The sequence below is a fragment of the Cricetulus griseus genome (genome assembly GCF_003668045.3).
Source record: "Cricetulus griseus strain 17A/GY chromosome 1 unlocalized genomic scaffold, alternate assembly CriGri-PICRH-1.0 chr1_1, whole genome shotgun sequence".
Lineage (NCBI taxonomy): Eukaryota > Metazoa > Chordata > Mammalia > Rodentia > Cricetidae > Cricetulus > Cricetulus griseus.
The window spans coordinates 241,181,518-241,201,673 of record NW_023276807.1 but is presented as its reverse complement, the minus strand read 5'-3'; positions in this window follow the sequence as shown (position 1 = coordinate 241,201,673).

The following is a 20,156-nucleotide window of genomic DNA, read 5'->3' as shown; positions in this document are numbered from 1 at the left end:
AAGGCCTCACCCTCCCTGGGGAAGAAAGGGATTAGGATACATACGTGCTGGGGGGGTAGGGAAGGAGGAGAGAGAGACGGAACTGGGATTGACATGTAAAAGAAGTTTGTTTCTAATTTAAAATTGGTCTAATTACAACTATAAAAAAAAAGAGAAATCAATAGAGACTCCTGGCATCAAGCCTCAAGGAACTGGCTGTACTCATGTTCCTGCTCAGTGTGATGGTTCCAGGGGCTCTACCAGCTTTGGAGAGGATCCCAGCCAGCAGGTATAAAGTCACAGTCTGTAATCTGGCACTCTAGATACCAGGTATCAAATGACAAGCAGGATTTTTGGCAGGACCAAGCTTGGAAGGTTAAACTTAATACCAAATCTAGCCCAGTCATATAAACTGCCCAAATGCATCTGAAACTTGGGTCAATGGATACGAAGCTTTCCAGAACTCAGGCACATATTCTGTTTCCAAGCTTACAGCTGTGAAACTATTTCTGGACCCTTTGCCATGTATTATACCAAACCTTTTTGCAAACATACACCTCTACATGTCTCCTAACATGCCAGGGAAAGGCTGGCTGTCCACCAAAGATCCTGACTCCATTTACATTGTTTCCAAGAAAGCAGATGGCACGCCAACATGTCTTAGTTGTCTTGACTTATAAGTCAAGTAATGTGTACACAATACTTGCCAAGCAGAATGATGGGATCACTTCCTTCCAGGCAACTTAGTTAAAAATCCATTATCTTTCTCTGTCTTCTTCTCTATCTGCTTGCTGAAGCCAGGGAACTGCACAGCCCTATTGCAAGGTTGAGCTATACGTGGAAGGACTGAAAAATAGAATGGGGTGATTCCCCCCAAAGATGCATTAAAAGTGATTCCTATATGTCACTAAATCAGAGTGGTAAGAGTTCCAAGTCGTCATTAATACTAAATAGTTCTTTGACATGTATAAAATGTATTCTGGTTACCATCCCCCACACACCATCTCACATCTCCCTCCAACCTCTGTCAGCTTCCTCCATAAAATTCTTCCCCACATTCATTCTTATTGTTTTGTTTTGTGATCCCTCCCCCAGTGTAAATGGGGCTGTATGCATGACAGTGGGTTTGGGGCTATCCTCTGGAAGCTCCTGCATGCACCTGTGGGTACACAAATGACTCTCTCTCTCTCTCTCTCTCTCTCTCTCTCTCTCTCTCTCTCTCTCTCTCTCTCTCTCTCTCTCTCTCTCCCAGACTCCGTCCTTAGCCAAGCGTTTAGCAGCTGGAGTTCCATGAGCTCTTCCCCACCCATGGCTGACTCTCTTATGCAGGCCCAAGGACAGCAACCTTGGCTTCTTTGAGATCATTGTATCAATGGCTGTATGGTATCCAAAAGACAGCATTTCATAGTCACTCTCCCCTATTTTTAGAAAACTAGGCACCTGAGTTTGGTTATCAGAAATGATAATGAGTTCTGATTCATAGCTTGCCTCTGGAGTATGAAAGTAAATAAAGCTAGAGTTTAACTGGCATTACCTGACACCTGGGAGAGATTAGGACAGAGGGTGCCAATCAGATGTCATAGCTTGAAGCCCTTTCTGCTGCATGTCAGAAGTTTTGAGTCTAATTTTCACTCCGTGTTTGTGTGGCGGGGTCACAAACTCCACCTGCTGGCACAGAGAAGAATGGCTACTGATACGCCCTTCCTGTCTTCCATAACATGAACCCAGAGCACAGACAGGACTGAACCTTATGCAAAGTGATTACTGCCTGACAACGAAAGGAACTAGGGAGGACAATGCCTACTATCAATGGCCATTCAAGAATAAGCCTTTGAAGTCCTTTAACAATACAGTTGATCTGACCATCAAATTGCCAAATTACATCAAATTATGTTCTTTCCTAATCTTTTCATCAGTGTGATAAGTTTGAATTGTACTTCTTTTAAGATTGCTATGGCATATCCCGGGTGACCTCAGAGAAACCCTAGCCATACATCACAGGTAGAGAGTGCATGGTTTCTCACCACAGACACATCGTTTGTGAGAACTTTCCCACCTCTCAGCTCTGAAGAATTAGACATTGAGAAACACAAATGGTAGGGGCCGGGGGTGGGTGGGAAGGGGGATGGATCCAAGGCATAATTCCCTTGTCATCCCTTAGAATGCAATTTTGTTTAGCATTTAACTGTCTTCCCTTGAACAAATTATGTTCTCCTGAAATAAATGCCAATCTCTTAGCCCACAGAGAAAAGGCAACAAACAGCCAAATATCCGCTCATCACAATGAGCTTAAATGAAGCATGGATTTAAGCTGCTCTTATGTGTATAACCCATGATCTTTATTAGAGTTTACTTTGCATAATTACCTCAGGGAACGCTGAGAAACCCAGAGCTGTTGTTGAGCCTTGATTCGCTTTGTGCGGCTGTTCCCGAGCAAGTAAATATAAACTGGAGGGGTTTGCCAAGCTCCCCGGATCCAGGAATTATCCCCCACAAAGTGAGAATTGGAGCATCGTGGATTCACTTGAGTATCTGGCAATACACTCTGTGCCACAGGAAAATTCAACAGACTATTTCTCTGCCTTGGAGAAAAATAGAAAGTTGCTGAGGGGGCAGTTAAGACTATGATGGTGGGTACTTATACAGGTTGGTTTTCCCAGAGCTATTGTTTTGAAGAAGCACAGGCTGTGAATGCTGTGGGAGGAAAATCAGGTTGCCTTGGAGTCTTGGAGAGACTCTGCTACAAAGCATCCTCTGGGCTCATCACAGAGAATGAGAGATGGCTTTAAGGGTTAAGAAACACACAGGAAGTACAGGAAATAACTGGAAAAAAAGTAAGATGTTAAGATGAATCCAAGACATCAGAAATCTGCCCCCCACCCCCAATATTAAAGAAATGTCAAGAGGATGAGCACTCAGCCCAACCAGAACACAGAGAAACGTGAGGCAAACCTGCCAAAGAAGCTCCTATCCTAAAACCACAATCTACATTCGGCTGTGTAAGGATCTCTCCTCAGGTCAACAGGAACATCAACCTCTTCTTCCGAGGTGTTTTGTCCCTCAAAAATACAAAATATTCATTAAATAGATTGGAGGATCTTAAATTCTGGAGATTCTGGCACAAATTCAAGCCAGAGACTTGAGATGATATGTCAAAAGATACAGTCAGTATGGTCATAGAATAGCTTGCATTAATATTGCGGTTGACCTATTGAGTCCCAAGTTTATTTCTAATGGGGAAGCATAGCAAACCCAACACTTGGTAAATAACTTATCTAGCAAAGTGATTGTCCACCAAGGATGAAGACCTGAGTTTAAGGCCCAGAATCCACACAAAAGTCCAGGGGTGGGAGCATGCAGCTGTAATCCCAGAGCTGAGGACAGAGACAGGTGAGTTCCTAGTCCCTGCTGGCCAGCATTCTAGCTTATTTGGTGAACTCCAGGCAAGCAAGAGACCCTAGCTCAAAATCAAGGTAGACAACTCCTGAGTATGACACCCATGATGTTCTCTACCCCAGACACACCTGCTGATGCACAAACCCAATAATAATGGATTTGGGTAAACTAGGAGAGTTCATCTAAGCTAGTGATTTTAAAACTGTTCCACCATACTACCTTATTCCTCTGATCCTGTATAATTGTAGTTTCTCTATTTTTTTTTCTTCAAGCTCTCTAATCAGTTTCTCCTGAATTCTCAAACTAATAAACATGGTCAAGCTACCTACACAGCTTAAATTTATCAGGACTCAGAATCAGCAATACCCCACTAATCCTGAAGAACACTTGATAAATATTGACTACACCAAGTGTGGGAGAAGTCAAAGAACAAGATCTATATTCCAATAGGTATCCTCACTGGCCTATTCCTAGGGACAAGATTAACTACTGTGTGTGACTGGTAGTTATGCATACACCTTTCTCTGCTCAAAACTATCTACTGAATCAAGGATTGACATTTTATCATAATTAGAGAATAAGGCAATCTTCTGGAATTCTTTAGAAAAAAATGAATACCATTAGTATGCAAAAATATCATTAGTGGATTAATATATCAAAGCATCCAGCTTAACAATTGCATAGAATTTGTGAAATAAAAGAGATGAGGGAATATGTATGAGCTGGTGCATATGAGCATAAAGGGAAAAAGGAAGGATATATAGAAGTATTTTTCTTTTTATGTGTGAAAGAATAGAGTGAGTGAGTGAGTGAACCAAACAGACTCAAATATAAGGAGGACAGGAAGACAAGCCCTACAACTGTTAACCAGAGAAAACCTGGACACATGTACACACTGGACACTTGAAAACAAAGTCCACACAGATGGTATGTGATCAGAATAAGGAGACAAGAAAGCAAAGGTCTTTACCAATTTCATTATCACCTGGGCCAGCCTTGCCTAATTCTATTTCCAAAACTTCTATCAATGTAGAAACTGCTAGAACTGAAACCATTGTAAATTATTAAAGGAAATAAGTACATATATATGTAAATATATATTTTGCTAGGCAACATTTCTTTGTTCCTGTCTTTTTTGTTTGCATATGTGACATTGTAAATGACTTTGAAAATAATCTTCACTTCCATCTATTCGACTAAATTCATTTCCTCAGTACAGGCTCTGAAATCCTTGCATAATGTTCCTATTGAGGTTTAGCTGCACTTATAAAACCTGCTAAGAGTTCCACGATGAGGACTGAGTCAGGGTGAAGTGATTAACTCTGCCATCATGTCCCTCTAGGTGGTTTCATATTTGTTAGCCTGTGGGCTTCAACCTTCAAAGTAGCTCCATGCCTCTTTGTAAAGTCTCCATTCAGGGCTTTGCTGTGAATAATAAGTTCTTCTTGCCAGCTTTCATGTGTATTTCTAAATCTCACTTTAAAATTTTCCTACCCACATCTCATTTTTCTTTCCCTTTGTTATCTTCCTTCTCTTACCCATGGACACGTGTAAATTGTTTTAAGGTGTTTTAGTGTGTGAGTAGCACAAAGCAAGGTTGAATTATGTGCCATTGTTAATGTCATTTTGAAGGTTAATAGCTCTTGTTGAGTTTCTGACTCTGAACATTCCTCAAAGAAACCTCCCAGTGCCCTACCCCCACATCACTGTGGTGGGCACACATTTGAAGCCATACCCAAAGTCAGACGCTGTACTTTCCTACTGAGAGCCAGGGCTTGAGACTCTGTGGCTGTCTAGTTGGATTGACCACTATAATTATCACACACTATGCATCGTGCTCCCTTTCACGCCTACCTCCCAAAATAAGCCTCTGCATCATCTTACTTTTCTATGATATCAACATTTATTAACACATTGTCAGTGAATCACTGACAGTTTAAATTTAAATGCCTTTCCATAATTAATAACTTGGTGATAAAAGACACTGTTCAAAATTTTAGCGACATCATGAAAATGGACATTAACGGATGCTTTCAGTCTGCTAGTCAACTGAAGAAAAACCTTTCCTTGAAGAAGAAAAAACTAATGATACAATTTTCACAAGAACAGTGTTCTGCTGCAATTTGTTATAGTGAGAATGTTTAAATGCCTGCCTCATAGAAGGCTTGAATTTAAAATGGGAAATCTCAACTAAAAGTCTCACAGTCCCACAGAGATGTAATTACATTTTCTCGTCTTCAATTTCTAATTTCTCCAGACTCCCAGGTTGCTTGAGCAGAGCTACAAAGACCTGGCATATTCAAAACTCTTCCTTGGTGGCCTCCATTTGTTTCTCTTTTCCAACAACAAAAACCTGATGCTAGCCAAGGAAAATGGCACCAGGAGTCCTGGTTGGTTCAAACCCAGGAATACCTTAATATCTTATTACAGCTCTCACTTGATGGGAACTTTAACAGCCTTTGTACCCATTTTAAAGCAAACAATACAATTTCTGTATAGATGTGGTACATCTTGGTTAAAGTCCTTGTAAAAAACCTAGGTTAACTTAGGATAGGGTTAAAAAATGTTATAGTGTATTCCATGGTAATTAAGTGGTGCTTCCTAGAAACAAAACAACTTGTTCATTGACCCTGTTACCCAGCCAAGGACGAAACTTGATTTCAGTTGTTTCTTTCATTCTCTCTCATCTTTTTTTCATTCAACTGGATGATGGGATTCAGCTGCCTTTGTGTTTGCAGAAATCAACAGAGTTGATGAAATTCCACTTTTTATAAGAGGGACCTTGGGTTCTATGAACCATTTATTTTTTTTATTTACAAAAGCTTGTTGAGTTTCAGAAGCTTCAGCATCTTCAAATGGAAAAAGTAATTATCCCAGTAAGGACTTGCCAACTGTGTCTCTTAAAAATATAAAGGGAGAGACACATTCCACATATTCAAAGAGACCAAGTACCCAGGAATGAATAAAGTGGATCAAAAAGAACATTCTCCTTTGTGTCTCAGGGCAAACCCTTCTCCATGGCAAGGATATGCTGCCAATCAAATTTTATCAAGCCATGGGAGTTGGTGGGCAGGGGGATGTCTATAATCTGGTTTTGGTGGATATGCTTAGTGTCAGACTGCTGGATTTGAAAAACAAGGCAAGAATGTAAGTTGAAGTTAATGAATCACCTGTTATTAAGACCAGTCTATAAGAGCAAGTAAAAAAGATCTGTAGTTTGATTAATTGATGGACTCTTTCAAATTTGCATAGGAACCCAAGCTCAGCCCTAAAGCATGGGCACTAGATTCTTTTTAAACCTCCAACCCAAGCCTAAGATAGCAGCACTCATTTAGCTTGTGCTTTTATCATATACAACTAAAATTTATGAAAAATTCAAATTTTTCACTTCCCTGGGAATGCCTCTTGATGAAGATTCATTTATGACTGATTTACACAAAGCCATTGTAAAGAAAAAAGAGAATGTCATACTGAAATTACATAGCCCTGAAGGAAACTATCATACTAGATCAAGCACCAAGTCCATTTTCATGATTGATTAAATAATAAAGGAAATGAATATTAATTCCAGTAATTGTGTTAACAAAGTAACAAGGTAATTGTCTTACACTGAAGCAATATTAAAAATCATGTATCATTTCACAGGAATAATGAAAAGGGCATGAATATATTCTTAAATCACTGCCTAGGCAATTAATAAATATAACAAGATGATTTTGCCTTCTAGCAATGGAAGGGAATACCCAGCAACCTAAGAGAAATTGATAGACATATCCAAGTGTCTCTGCAGCTCATTATGGGAGGAACTGTCTGAGTGCCACACTCAGCTACACCTGTGCACACAGATGGTAAATTGCCACCTGAGGCTTGGCTGGGAAAGGAATAAGGAGAAAGGAAGGCATCTTTTTTTAATGTCTGTGTTCAAGTATTTTAAAATGGAGCATATTCCCTATCCAGAAAACAAAAGAACAGCTTTCCTTTTGTAAGTCAATCTTCTTTCAATGAAAGTAATCCTACATACAGCAGAAATTTCAAAAAGGTGAATGTTATGGTTTGCTTCACCAACCCACCACCAATCAACTAAGACATCAGCATATTTCTTTGTTCTTTTTTGAGGGGAGGGGTGAGGGCAGTATATAGTTTCATGGCTCAGTTTGTTTTCATCTTTATGATCAGAGGGAAATTCATCTGAATTAAGTTCAAAAAATGAAGGATAGTTATCAAAGTTTGCTGAAGGTGAGTGACAAAGATAATTTTCTAATACTTTTGGGAATAGCTGACTTACACAAACACTAACAAAACAGCTGTGAGTGATGAAGTGTGAGGTTATGCTGCTATAAGAAACAGAATTTAACCCTACTATGGTTTTTTGTGGGTGCTATAGTAGCTCATCATTGACCAAAATGTTGCTATACACATGATTGTGTACTAGTGATGCAAAGACGTCTCTCCTGCCTGCAAAGGATTTGCCATTCCTATCAAACATGAACTTAGGAAATCCTATGTCCTTCATGTTGCTTTAGGCATGGGAACATTCATTCAGGAGAAGAAAGTAAGATTCCCATTTACTGAATTCCTCGGTTTTACTCTGTCAACCCAAAAAGCTGATCTGTTTTTGGTTTTTTGTTTTTGTTTTCCAAGACAGGGTTTCTCTGTATTGCTCTGGAGCCTGTCCTAGAACTCACGCTGTAGACTAGGCTGGCCTTGAACTCACGGAGATCCACCTGCCTCTGCCTCCTGAGTTCTGGGATTAAAGGCATGTGCCACCAATGCCCAGCAAAGCTGATCTGATGGAAGAAAAGATTGACTGATTGAGGACTGTGTTCTGTGGCCAGCTGGCTTATTTCACAGGACAGAGGCTATTGCATACTGAGTTTCTCAGAAAATTTATGATGAGGTTAGCATGTAGGATATCTGTCACTCAAATTCTGCAAAACATATAGAAGGAAGTAGGGCAGAACAAACACAGAAGTACAGCTACCATGCAAGTCTAAGGGAGCCTCCGCTAACGTTGCAATAGAAGAGAAAAAGGAGAAAGGATGGAATGGGGCAAGAAGGGGAAGATGGGGGAAGAAGGGAGAGAGGAAGGGAGGAAGACAGAGAGGAAGGAAGGAAGGAAGGAAGGAAGGAAGGAAGGAAGGAAGGAAGGAAGGAAGGAAGGAAGGAAGGCTGGCCATCCAGAGATGGTTGGGGCTAAGTTAATAATGTCTGGGGCTTTATAATCTAACCTTATCCAGTAACCGAACATAGTAGTACTGAAGAATAGTTGGCACTGCAGGAAAGGAAATGTCATAGAGCTGAAGTAAACCTAGAAATGGGCTAAAGACTCTTTGTTAATAGCTCATTGGAAAAGTTTAGGCTGCCCTCATTATTTTGTCATGGTGTTGTGAGGGCAATAATATGAATTAGGAAGTTATAAGTAGTTACATTTATTCATACCTTTTTGTTGTTTGAGAATCAAGGTAACGGAAGTAGTATAAGTGAGGGTACAATAATTTTTAGCACTGTAGAAGGTTGAGGTTTTGTACATAGCCTGTTCCATATGTACTTGATACTTTTACTAGTAAGGCCAGCCCTAATACTGCTTCACATGCTGTGGATCCTAGAATTACAATAGGGATAGGAAATATAATTATTGAATGTGAGTTTAATGAGGTAATAGTAGTTATAATGAATAGAGAAAGTATTATTCCTTCTAGGCATAGAAGTGTAGATATGAGATGGAAATGGAATACAAGTGTGTTCCTAGAAACACTAGCATGATGTTGAAAACTGTGGTTGTCATATGGCAATTATGATATATATCATAATCTAATGAGTGAAAATCATTGATTTTAATTAAACTAATTACCAGGGCTATTAGGTTCATTCTAGGCCTTTTTGTTTTCATTCATATGCTAGGCCTAGTGCTAAGATAGATCAGAATAGGAAGAAGATAGCGTTATTTCAAGGCTTATAGATTGTATGGCTCAGGGTAGAGAGAGTAGCAGTGCAATTTCTAGGTCAAATAGAAGAAATGTATTTGCTACAAGAAAGAATTTTATGGAGAAAGGTAAGCAAGCTGAGTTTATAGGGTCAAATCCACACTTGTAGGGACTTGCTTTCTCTGAAGCAGCAGCCTCAAATATGAGTATATTTTTCAGTGATGATTTAGGAAATATACCATCATATCACAGTGAGTGCTGTTCAATAAGAAATAGGGGATTTAAACCAGCAAACAATGCATAGCTTCTGTAAATTAGATGCTGAAAATGGAAATTACCCACTTTACCATTATCTATAATAATAAAAATAATGGCTTTCCATGTCCAATATCTCCATGGCCTGATGATTTAGTTATCTTGTTTCACAAGAATACTTCCTCCAGAAAATAATAAAAACCTGTGTTATCAATAGCTAGGGGATAATGTCACTTCCTGGCCAGTTTGATTATTTATGTATGAGTTGGCATACATAAAAAAAGTAAGCTAGGATATTACTCTATTTCTGAGATAATTCATCTTTATTATCAAAGGAAAATTGTGCTATTATTATATAGCGGAGAGAGGCAGTAATATATGTAGACTCCTCTGAGTTAAAATCACTACAATAAATGTGTTACTAATGTTATCCTTTGACCCAGCAAAGCATTCCTTCAGAAACAAAGACTGTAATGCTCCAACAAAAAAATTCCAAGCAGTTGAGGTGCTGATACAGGAAGAGAAACATGTAGTTGATCCTGGAAGAAGGAAGCCATAAATATGTAGTGTCCCATGTGATCAGTTCAACACACAAACACAGGAGTTATATGCCTTTTTCTTATGTATTTCATATGTCTATGTAAATTATTTCCTGCTTCTATAATATTCAGTATGTTAATAGTAATAAAGCTTATAATTCATCATTAAATTATAAAATATATCTAAGTGGATAATAACCTGAGAAAATGATAAACACTGTCTAAAGTTGTATATAGCCTTGTTTTATCTAAAACTCATGAAAGGGAAATCATATTTAATAGAAGGCAGCCCACCACTAAGCACAATTCTCACAGATTCACTAAGGTAGAGAATGCTTACATGTGTCAGAATTAATGGCAAATGATCTATACGGCCAACACTGCATTTATACAGCTTTAAAAATACCACTTTCTCAGCTGGACATTGATAGCGCACACCTTTAATCCCAGCGCTTGGGAGGGAGAGGCAGATGGATCTCTGTGAGTTTGAGACTAGCCTGGTCTACAAGAGCTAGTTCCAAGACAGCCTCCAAAAGCCACAGAGAAACCCTGTCTCGGGGAGAAAAAAAAAAAAAAAAAAAAACTTTCTCACAAGATTCATGACACCCCTCTATTTGAATTAAAGATGTTAAAGATGCTCTAATTTTAAGAAAGAGATGGAGAATTTCAAATACAGTGTGCCATATCATGTATTTCTCTAGCTTCTCTCCACTGACTCCCTGACCTTCCTATACTGGATTCTTAGAAATTCCTTGAAGGTCAGCTGCAACTCAGTGTTATTTTTTCCATCTCCATGTGTTCTTTCTATTAGCATGCTTATCTGTGTATAGGGCTCAATGAGCACAATTGAGTTTCATAATCGCATATCCCGAAAGCAGTCCAACTCTATCTTCTGAAGTGCAGAGCCATTTTTCCAGCTTGCTACTAATTATCTTCACCTGGAAACCCCAAAGACAACTCAGATTCACATCTAAGACCAAATTCACTCTCTCACCAAAATGTAATGAATGACTAACTCCATGAGTAGCGAGTGCTATTACCAGTTTCTTTCTTAAGGAAGAAGCTATATGTGAACTTATTGGCTTCCATTCAACCTTTATATTCAAGAAAGCTGGTCTATTTTATTCCAGATCTTATATTCCTGTATCTGTGCATTTTCACTGCCACAGTCCTTTTCCAAATGATGGGAATAATGTGGTCCTCTGAAAGAAAACCACGGTCCCACTTGACTGGACTGCAGTACCTCTTCTCTCTATATAATATGCTCTTCTGCCAACAAATAACTTTTCAGGTTGCAAATTTATCAATCTCACTTAAAAATGTTTATTGAGTTTCATTGCTCTTATGCTTAAACACATCATAATTACCATGAATCATGTAAATTTCTTCTCAGAAACTGGTGATGTTTTTAGATGTATAAACTAACTCAATATCAGTCATAATAACTAGTATTTGTTACTGGTTTCCAACACATGAAAGCACTCTCTTTTTATATTTTATAAGACTGCTCAATAGGATAGCCCTGCCTAATATTCTCTTCCCTAAGCCTATTCCTCAACCTAAAGCATATTGACCTTTCAAATCTTCAATTAGGTCTCTTCTTTTCTGCTGTAGTATTTCAGTACAAATTCTCTCCTGTGTGGAATGATCCCCCCCATCTCTCATACACACACACTTCACTAATTAATGCTTTTTGTACTAATCTCATTCAAGTGGCCCTTCCTCAGAGGAACTTCCCTCGATGCTTTATAAAGATAAAGGAGCTTTACTGTGTGTTCTTGCTTTGCATGTTTATTTCCTTCATGGATTTTAGTTAAACAACCGTTTTTGTGATTTTCAGAGGCTAATATTAAACACAATTGTTTGAGCAATGGCTCAGATATAATACTTGATAGGTCTGTCTTATAAATTAACCCATATTTATTAATCTATGTATTGCTAAGAGACTGTGGGTTAATGGTGATGCTCCGGCATGTTACTCCTTTTACAGCTACATGGTGTCTCCCTGACTCCACCTTCCTTTTTCTGCATCTTTGTTTGGATTTCCCACCTACCCATATTTTTCCTGGCCATTGGCTGAAACATCTTTATTTGCCAAACAACAAAAGCAACATCCACATCAATGAGCTTTAGGGGTCAACAGGATAATTACATACCAACCAAAGCATAAAGAACTCTATAAAAAGAAGACAAAACACCCAACCACATTCTGAATAAGTCCACAACAAAACTAAGCCTCCAATGGCTTTGTTCTTGAAAATCATCTTCAGGCTTTCGTTTGCATTCATATGTTTTTTGATTTGAGTAGATCTATTTGGGGATGCAGATCATAACTGGATTCAGTTCTAAGTGAGGCCAATCATAAGAAACTTTAAAAACTCAACCTACAGGAATCTTCTATTGTTGTTTTACTGTGTAAGAACAATACTCTGGATGCTACTTGTATGGTTTTAGCTCCCTCCATACCCATATACACACCACACTGTGGAAAGCATCGTATTTCTCAGAGCCACTGTACACAAAAGTATTTTCTGGCAAGAAAGAGAATATTTAGCTATTTCATTAAGCTCTCTCTAATTGCTGAGATTTTCTTCTTGATTATGAAGTTTGGATGCAAAATATAACTTGTTGAGACATAACACCTCCCATATTTTGGTGACTTCACCTTCCCTCCATTTACTGATTGCTTGTGAGATAATCTGCATTTAAAAAAAACATGTATTCATTTCAGCAGAACAAATTGTATGCTATTTTCTACATATCTGAGTTGAATAAAATTGCCAAGCTGTTTCCATTAGTATAATTTTATTTCATTTTTGAAAATGTATCTTTTGAGCCCACTAGTATTTGTAAAATTAAAGAAATTTATACTCTAACAACAGTGAGCCCACCCAGCTTATCAAGATGTTTTATAAATAAAAGTCATTATCTGAAGAGACTATATTATCAATGGTAGCCCTTCTTTCTATAAGTTCACTGGTATTCTCAAACAGCTACACAACTCAATAAACAGAAAACAAGCAACACTAGAGTAAGATAATCTAGATCAGATTAAAAGTCTCCATTTTTATCTTGCTAGAATTCATATTTGAGTTCATGATGCAATGCCTTCAAACTAATGCCATTTTTTTCAGATTACAAGTCTAACTAGTGGGTTTTACACATGGGAGCTGTCATGTTCTTGAGAAATAAGAAAACCCATACCAAGTAGGACATTTCCCCATGACCACAGCACAATATACAGGTCAAAATTTCTCTACAAGATGTTGTCATATGCTCAGACATTTTACTTGACATATGACTCATCCTTGAAGAAAATGGAGGGCATTTTACTGGGCTTATTCTGCCAAAGTTTTCTAAGATATGCTAAAATTCCATTTTGTAAGATGCCCAAAAGAAAAGTCAGTTTTTTCAAATTCTTTTTTAAAATAAGGCATAGTTCAATGGATTTTTAAGTCAAATAAATCTATTTTATTCCTTTAAAATAGTATATAATTTATTCCTTGAGAAATTCAAATATACTAGATCATATTAACCCCCCACTCCATCACCTTCAATTTTCCCCAGAACATCAACACATATCATTGCAACTTCATGTTGTTTTAATTTCTTATTAAAAGTTTTTTCATACAATGTAATTTGATTGTGTTTTTCCCTTCCCCAACTCCTCTCAGATCCTACCTACCTCCTACCCATCCAACTGCTTCATATACTCTCTCTTACTTGCATGCACACACTCTCTCACTCTCTCTTCCAAAACACAAAAATAAGCTAAAATATTAAAAAGAAACAATAAGACAAAAATACCAAAAAGGAAACAAAAATCCTAGCCCTACAAACACAAACATCCACCATGAAGTCTTTTTGTGTTGGCCAACTACTCCTGAGATGGAGGGCTTTCCATGGAGTGTGGTTGATATACTCCCAGTCACAGACCATTAGAGTCATTCACCAACTCTGCCTCTTACAATCTTCCACCTCCTCTTTCCCCTGTATACCTGAGTTTTGAGGGAAGGGTTTTAGTGTATTACTCATCCTAACAAGAAAAGTTTCTTCTTATAATAGAAAGGGATTAACACAAAAAATCACAAATGGACAATGTACAGAGAGTGAGAGAATTAGGAGAACTCAGTCATGAATGAGATTTCATTATTTTATTTTCTATTTATTTCCTTAACTAACTGAGCTCAATTACTGCTGTCCACATTCCCATGTATTTGTGGTCACCCACCTGGAAAAACTTGGAGTGGCTACCTTTCAAAAAAAAAAAAATACACTCAAAAAATTTAGGAAACAATTTAAAGACACCTACTTTTCTGGCCACCAACATATCAATAATCAAGCCAAAGAACAAATTGCTATAGTAGCTAAATTAAAACACTTCTAAAACAGTGGCAATGTGAATGGATAAAAATATAGATCCAAATCTGAGGACACTGTAAAATTTACTATCAATTGAACTGAACTTCTGGAACTCAGTTGCAGAGAGGGAGGAGTGAAGAGCAAAGGGGGAAAGACGAGGCTGGAGAAAACCACAGAATCAGCTGACCTGAACAAGGGGGAGCTCATGGACCTCAGACTGATGGCTGGGAGGCCCCCATGAGACTGATCCTGACCCCCTGAATGTGAGTCTCAGTGAGGAGGCCTCGGCAATCTATGGGGCCTTGGGTAGTAGATCAGTATTTATCCCTGGCTTACGAATGAACTTTGGGAGCCCATTCCACATGGAGAGATGCTCTCTCAGCTTAGGCCCTGCCCAGCATGATATGACAGACTGGAGATCCCCCATGGAGGGCCTCACCCTGGGGAGCAGGGGAGACATGAGGTGGGGGATTGGGAGAGTTTGTGAGGGGCATGGGAGGAGGGAAGGGATTGACATGTGAAGCAAACTTGTTTCTAATTTAAATTAAAAAAAACAAAATACAAAAATATTTTCCCAAGGGGAAAATAAAGTTACTACCAGAACACAAAAATTAATGGTGTATGCTAATAACCACTTCTGAAAGAAGAGATACTTTTAAATGTGAATCAGAGATTTGAACACAAGATAGATAGATAGAAAATGTCTTGGAAATTAATGGTTATTTAGTGACATTAAGATTTAAGAAAGAATCTTGTAATTGGACCCCCGAACAGAGAACATAAATGTATTATAAGTGGGTATTGGCATTGTATGTGTGTAAATCATATAAACACTCTAGACTATCGATCATATAGAAAGTTGAGATGTCCTGTAGATGTCAGTCCCTTTCTCTACTACTTCAGTAATGAATCAGGGGAGCATATTTGAGTGACCATAAGTGATGTGACGAAAGTCAATGAATGGGATTAACCAAAGTAGTTTTCTAGTCATCTCTGTTCACCATGACTGTTGAGTGTCCTATTCAGAAACCATAGGGAAAAATAATAATATTTGTACAACTTCCCAGCTATCTGATTGCAGGTGACTGTAATATACACCTTTCATAAGGAAGAGCACTTTGCATTACCATGGATACTCTGTCAACCCCACCATGAACATGCTTAATTCATTGCTTTGCTATTGTTTTTAATCTGCACTGTTCTAAGCAGCTTTGCCTCTAATGAAGGACTACATTTTAGTCTAAACATAAAGAAGTAAAGATCCAGATTCCAATATTTCCTATTATTTTCATGTATCAACATAGATAGGGATGATATTATAGAATATCATGTCTAATGGCTTCTAGAAGATTAGTTATAGCGCCAGGTTTTAAGGGACAACTTGTAAAATCAGGACAGTCTTCTAGTAGAGAACAGTCTATGATTACATGTTCTGAAGCAGAAATAACTATATGGTATAGTTTTTCTTAGAAACTATGTGTCCATAAAAAGCAATTATTACAGGCAATTACAATATATATACATATGTGTGTGTGTGTGTGTGTGTGTGTGTTTCTTTCACCAGGCAAAACTTTAGGTTGTACTGGTTTTGCTGTCTTCCTACCAAATGAAGACTTCTTAGAGAAGAGGCCAAAGTAATAATCACACAGTACTTGGAATTGAGGCAATCACGTGAACAATCACAGAATTTGAATTCATAAAATATTTTGAGAAAGAGTATGAGTTGTGTGGCCATATACACCATTTACTCAATTGCCAAGAAGTAATACCTTATCACACACACACACACACACACACACACACACACACACACACTGGGAAGTACCACTTTCTGCTATTGTTATGGCCACTGACAAAGAGTTGGTCAAGTACAAGCAGAATTGTGTCCATCCTCATGATGGAAAAGCAGGCATCATCTGACTAAGCCAGGTAAAACAAAACAAAGAAAACAACTTAGGTGCTGACTTTGCAGAAAGCAAACATGGCATGTCATATATAATATAGAGAATCATTTAATCTTTATGACCAGTTCCCCAAACATGACTGTAAAACACACATTTCCCTATATTCTTAATAGATTAAAATAATTGCATTTACATTAGTTAGAATTTTCTGAATTCCTTTCTAACATTTTGCACAACTATTAAGGAGGGGAGCTATAGATGCATCTTTTATACAAGTTTATAATTTTCACCCAAATATTGTATATGTCAAAATAGGACTGTGACCAAAGTAGAAGAATGGGTAGACATCACTGTGAAACAGTAACTTAAGTTATTTAGTCTTTTGCAGAAATATTTTCATACACGTGAAGAACAGTTTCACTGTAAGAGGCAGAATCATGTTCTTGTTTCTCATTGGAAAGTTTGTGGTTTTAGTTTATACTAGAGAATAGGAACCATATCTTACCAGGATATCCACAATGTGCCTAGTTTCAGGCCTGGCTGATATGAAAAACTCAATAAATATCAAAACAACAATAATAATAAACTTAGATCAGTGTTTGAAGCAAAAATAACTTTGGTGAAATAAAAAAATAGAATGGCATTATTAGGAAGAACAGTAATTACTAGTTCCTTCCACAAAAACTAAAACCTTGTAAACACAACTTTTGATCATCAATTCCATAAATCCTTATATTAATAATTATTGAATTATAAGGCTTTGTTTAATCAATCCCCTTTTTGTCTAATTGACTGACATCGAACAATATTATAGAAAGCCATCTATTAATTCACTTGATTGGAAGAGTTACATAAATTCAAATATCAATTAGTCCTTGTATGCTTTATTATTTCATTACTCTTAATTCTAGAATTCACAATACCCTGGTGTAAGCTTACATATTTATATTGCCAGTTAACATTTATATAACAATGCTCATTGCTTCATCAAACACATGTATACCACAGAAGAAAAATCCTATCACTTGACATCTGACAGATACGTTATCCACATTCTCAATAACTTCAGAATTGTGTTTTTTTATTTAACTCAACATCATTGTTCTAGGATTGTGAACAAATATTAGTATACCAGTATGATCAGATATGGTGCAAAAAAAGTATACTTCAAGGTCATTATAAAAAAAGGGAGGTAAGCCAGTTTTAAAAGTTAAGATAAATACACAGAGGAAAAGTTCTGTAAATCTTATATAACTTAACAGAAGTTGGAGAATATAAAAGAAAACTAATAGCATTTAAGAGTTGAGTTGTCGGACGATATGACCCTTTGAAATGAAGAAAAAAGTGCAGTGACATATTATTTATGATTTATTAAAGCTTGACTGAGGATTCAGAAAAGCAAAGTCAGCCTCAAGCTATAGAGATCAGGCAGTGGTGACATACACCTTTAATCCCAGCAGTCAGAAGTTAGGAGGTAGCAGTACACACCTTTAATCCTAGGACTCAGAATTAAGAGATAGATGGAACTCTGTGAGTCCAAGGCCACCCAGATCTACACAAAAGTGAAGCAGTCTAAAAGAGAATTATAGCTCACACCTTTAATCCCAACATTAGGGAAGTATATAAGACAAAAGCAAGGTCTCAGAGAGGCATTCATTCTCCAGCCACACTGAGGAGAGGCAACAGTTTGAGACTTGGTGAAGAACTCATACATGGATCAGCCTAAAATAGAAGTAAGAACCAGGGGCCAGCTGCTTTGGTTTTCTGATATCCAGCTTGAAGTCTGAACCCTAATATCAGTCTCTGGGTCTTCCTTTTTTTTTTCATGTTACAAAAAAGGACTCTGGGATGACCTCTCCCTTTCTGTGGTTTGTATCTTTGCAGACTGTGGTGTGCTACTCACTAAATTTGAAGGGTGAAGGAGGTCAGTTATCGAGTACTATAATGCTCATGTCATAAACATTCAAACCATTCATAAAACAGTGATATCAAAGAAAGCTCTCTGGGCTGGGAATAATTTGCGAGTTACCAATGTCTGAAAAATCATTAACAGTGCCCATTTGTAGCATTTTTTTCTAGAAAAAGTCAGTAATCTACACTTGCCTTTCATTTCCTCAAGCTCTTTTCTAAGTGCACAGATAACCTGCACCCAAAGTCACTGAGAGAGGGCAGATCTAGGATGCTACCTGAATCCTGTGCTTGTCCCTTTACCTGAGGCTTGAAGATGGACAGGTGAGTTGTTGTCACTATAGCTTGACAACACTACAGCCTTGTCACTTGTCACTATAGCCTCTGGAGAGACCCACGAAGGAAGAGTGAGTATAAGCCTAGCATCTCATTTCCCTGCTGTGGAGTGTTCCGCCTCTGTCCTGTCACCTCCCCTGCATAAACCTGCCAAGGGAGTCCAGCTCTAGCTTAGGAATCCATTCACATTTGTACTCCTCCCTCATGGTTTCAGTCCTTGAACAATGCACCTTCTCCCAAATTCACAGCTTGTTCCATTCCATGAGTCCTGGCTTCCACTTAATACCCTTAGTGTTCCCTGTAGTCATTTCTGCCCCCAGTACCAGGCCCAGGGATCCTTCAGCAGGATTTCTTTCTTCCTGGGCAGTATTTCTTTCATGGATGTCTCTTGGCCTCATCAAGACAGCGTTTCAAAATAATGACTGAGAATAAATCTGTGCATATGTAATTATGAGCAATGAGAAAATGAGATTCTACTCAACCCAGCACTCTCAAAGACCCAACCAGCACTGAATAATTTTGAGATGATTTATTTAAATATCCTCTGCTTGTTATTTTACTCACAGCTAAATAGTCAGCTAAACCTTCCCTCCATATAATACCATTATTCTCCAGAGGACTTCTATTTTAATTACTATTATGAAAACTATCTATATGGAATGGTTAGAACATGGTTCCAGGGAATTGCTTTTATTTCTTTTGTTTGTTTTTTTTAATATTTATTGATTTATTTTACATCCTGACTGAAGGTTCCCCTCTCTCCTTCCAAGCCCACCTCTCTCTTTTTTTTTTTAACTTTCCCTCCCCCCAAAGCCATTTCTTGTCAGAAAAGGGTATGCACCCATGGGTATCAACAAACCACTTGCCTTTGTTTCTTTAAAGTACTAGCACCCAGTATATAAATGAGTTCACAAATACTTATGGACAAGAAGCCCTCCGGATCTGGAGAGTCCTGACTTGCTGCTCTGAAATTTCTTCATCAATACATGGCCAGTGCTGCAGTCTTCACAACTCAAGGACCTGGCTCCTGGTTCATGATTAGCAACTACAAACTGTTCACTTGAAGGACTCTTAGTTAGAAAATTGGAAATAGTGGGAAATGAAGGTGTTTTTGGAGTGCATTGGAAGCCTGCTTTTCTTTTTCTTTTTTTTATTTAAACTAGAAACAAGCTTCAATTTTTGCAGATGATTTTTATTTGAATTAGAAACAAGATTGTTTTACATGTCAATCCCAGTTCCTTCTCCCTCCCCTTCTCCCCTACCACCCCCTCCCCTAACTAAAACCCTACCTATCTCATATCCTTTCTGCTCCCCAGGGAGGGCAAGACCTTCCATAGGGGATCATCAGAGTCTATCATATCCTTTGGAATAAGGCCTAGGCCTACACCCTTGTGTTTTGGCTCAGGGAGTATCCCTCTATGTGGATTGGGCTCCCAAAGTCCACACCTATGCTAAGGATAAGTACTGAACTACTATAGGAGGTCCCATAGATTTCAGGGGCCTGCTCACTGAAACCCACGTTCCTGGGGTCTGGATCAGTCCCATGCTGGTTT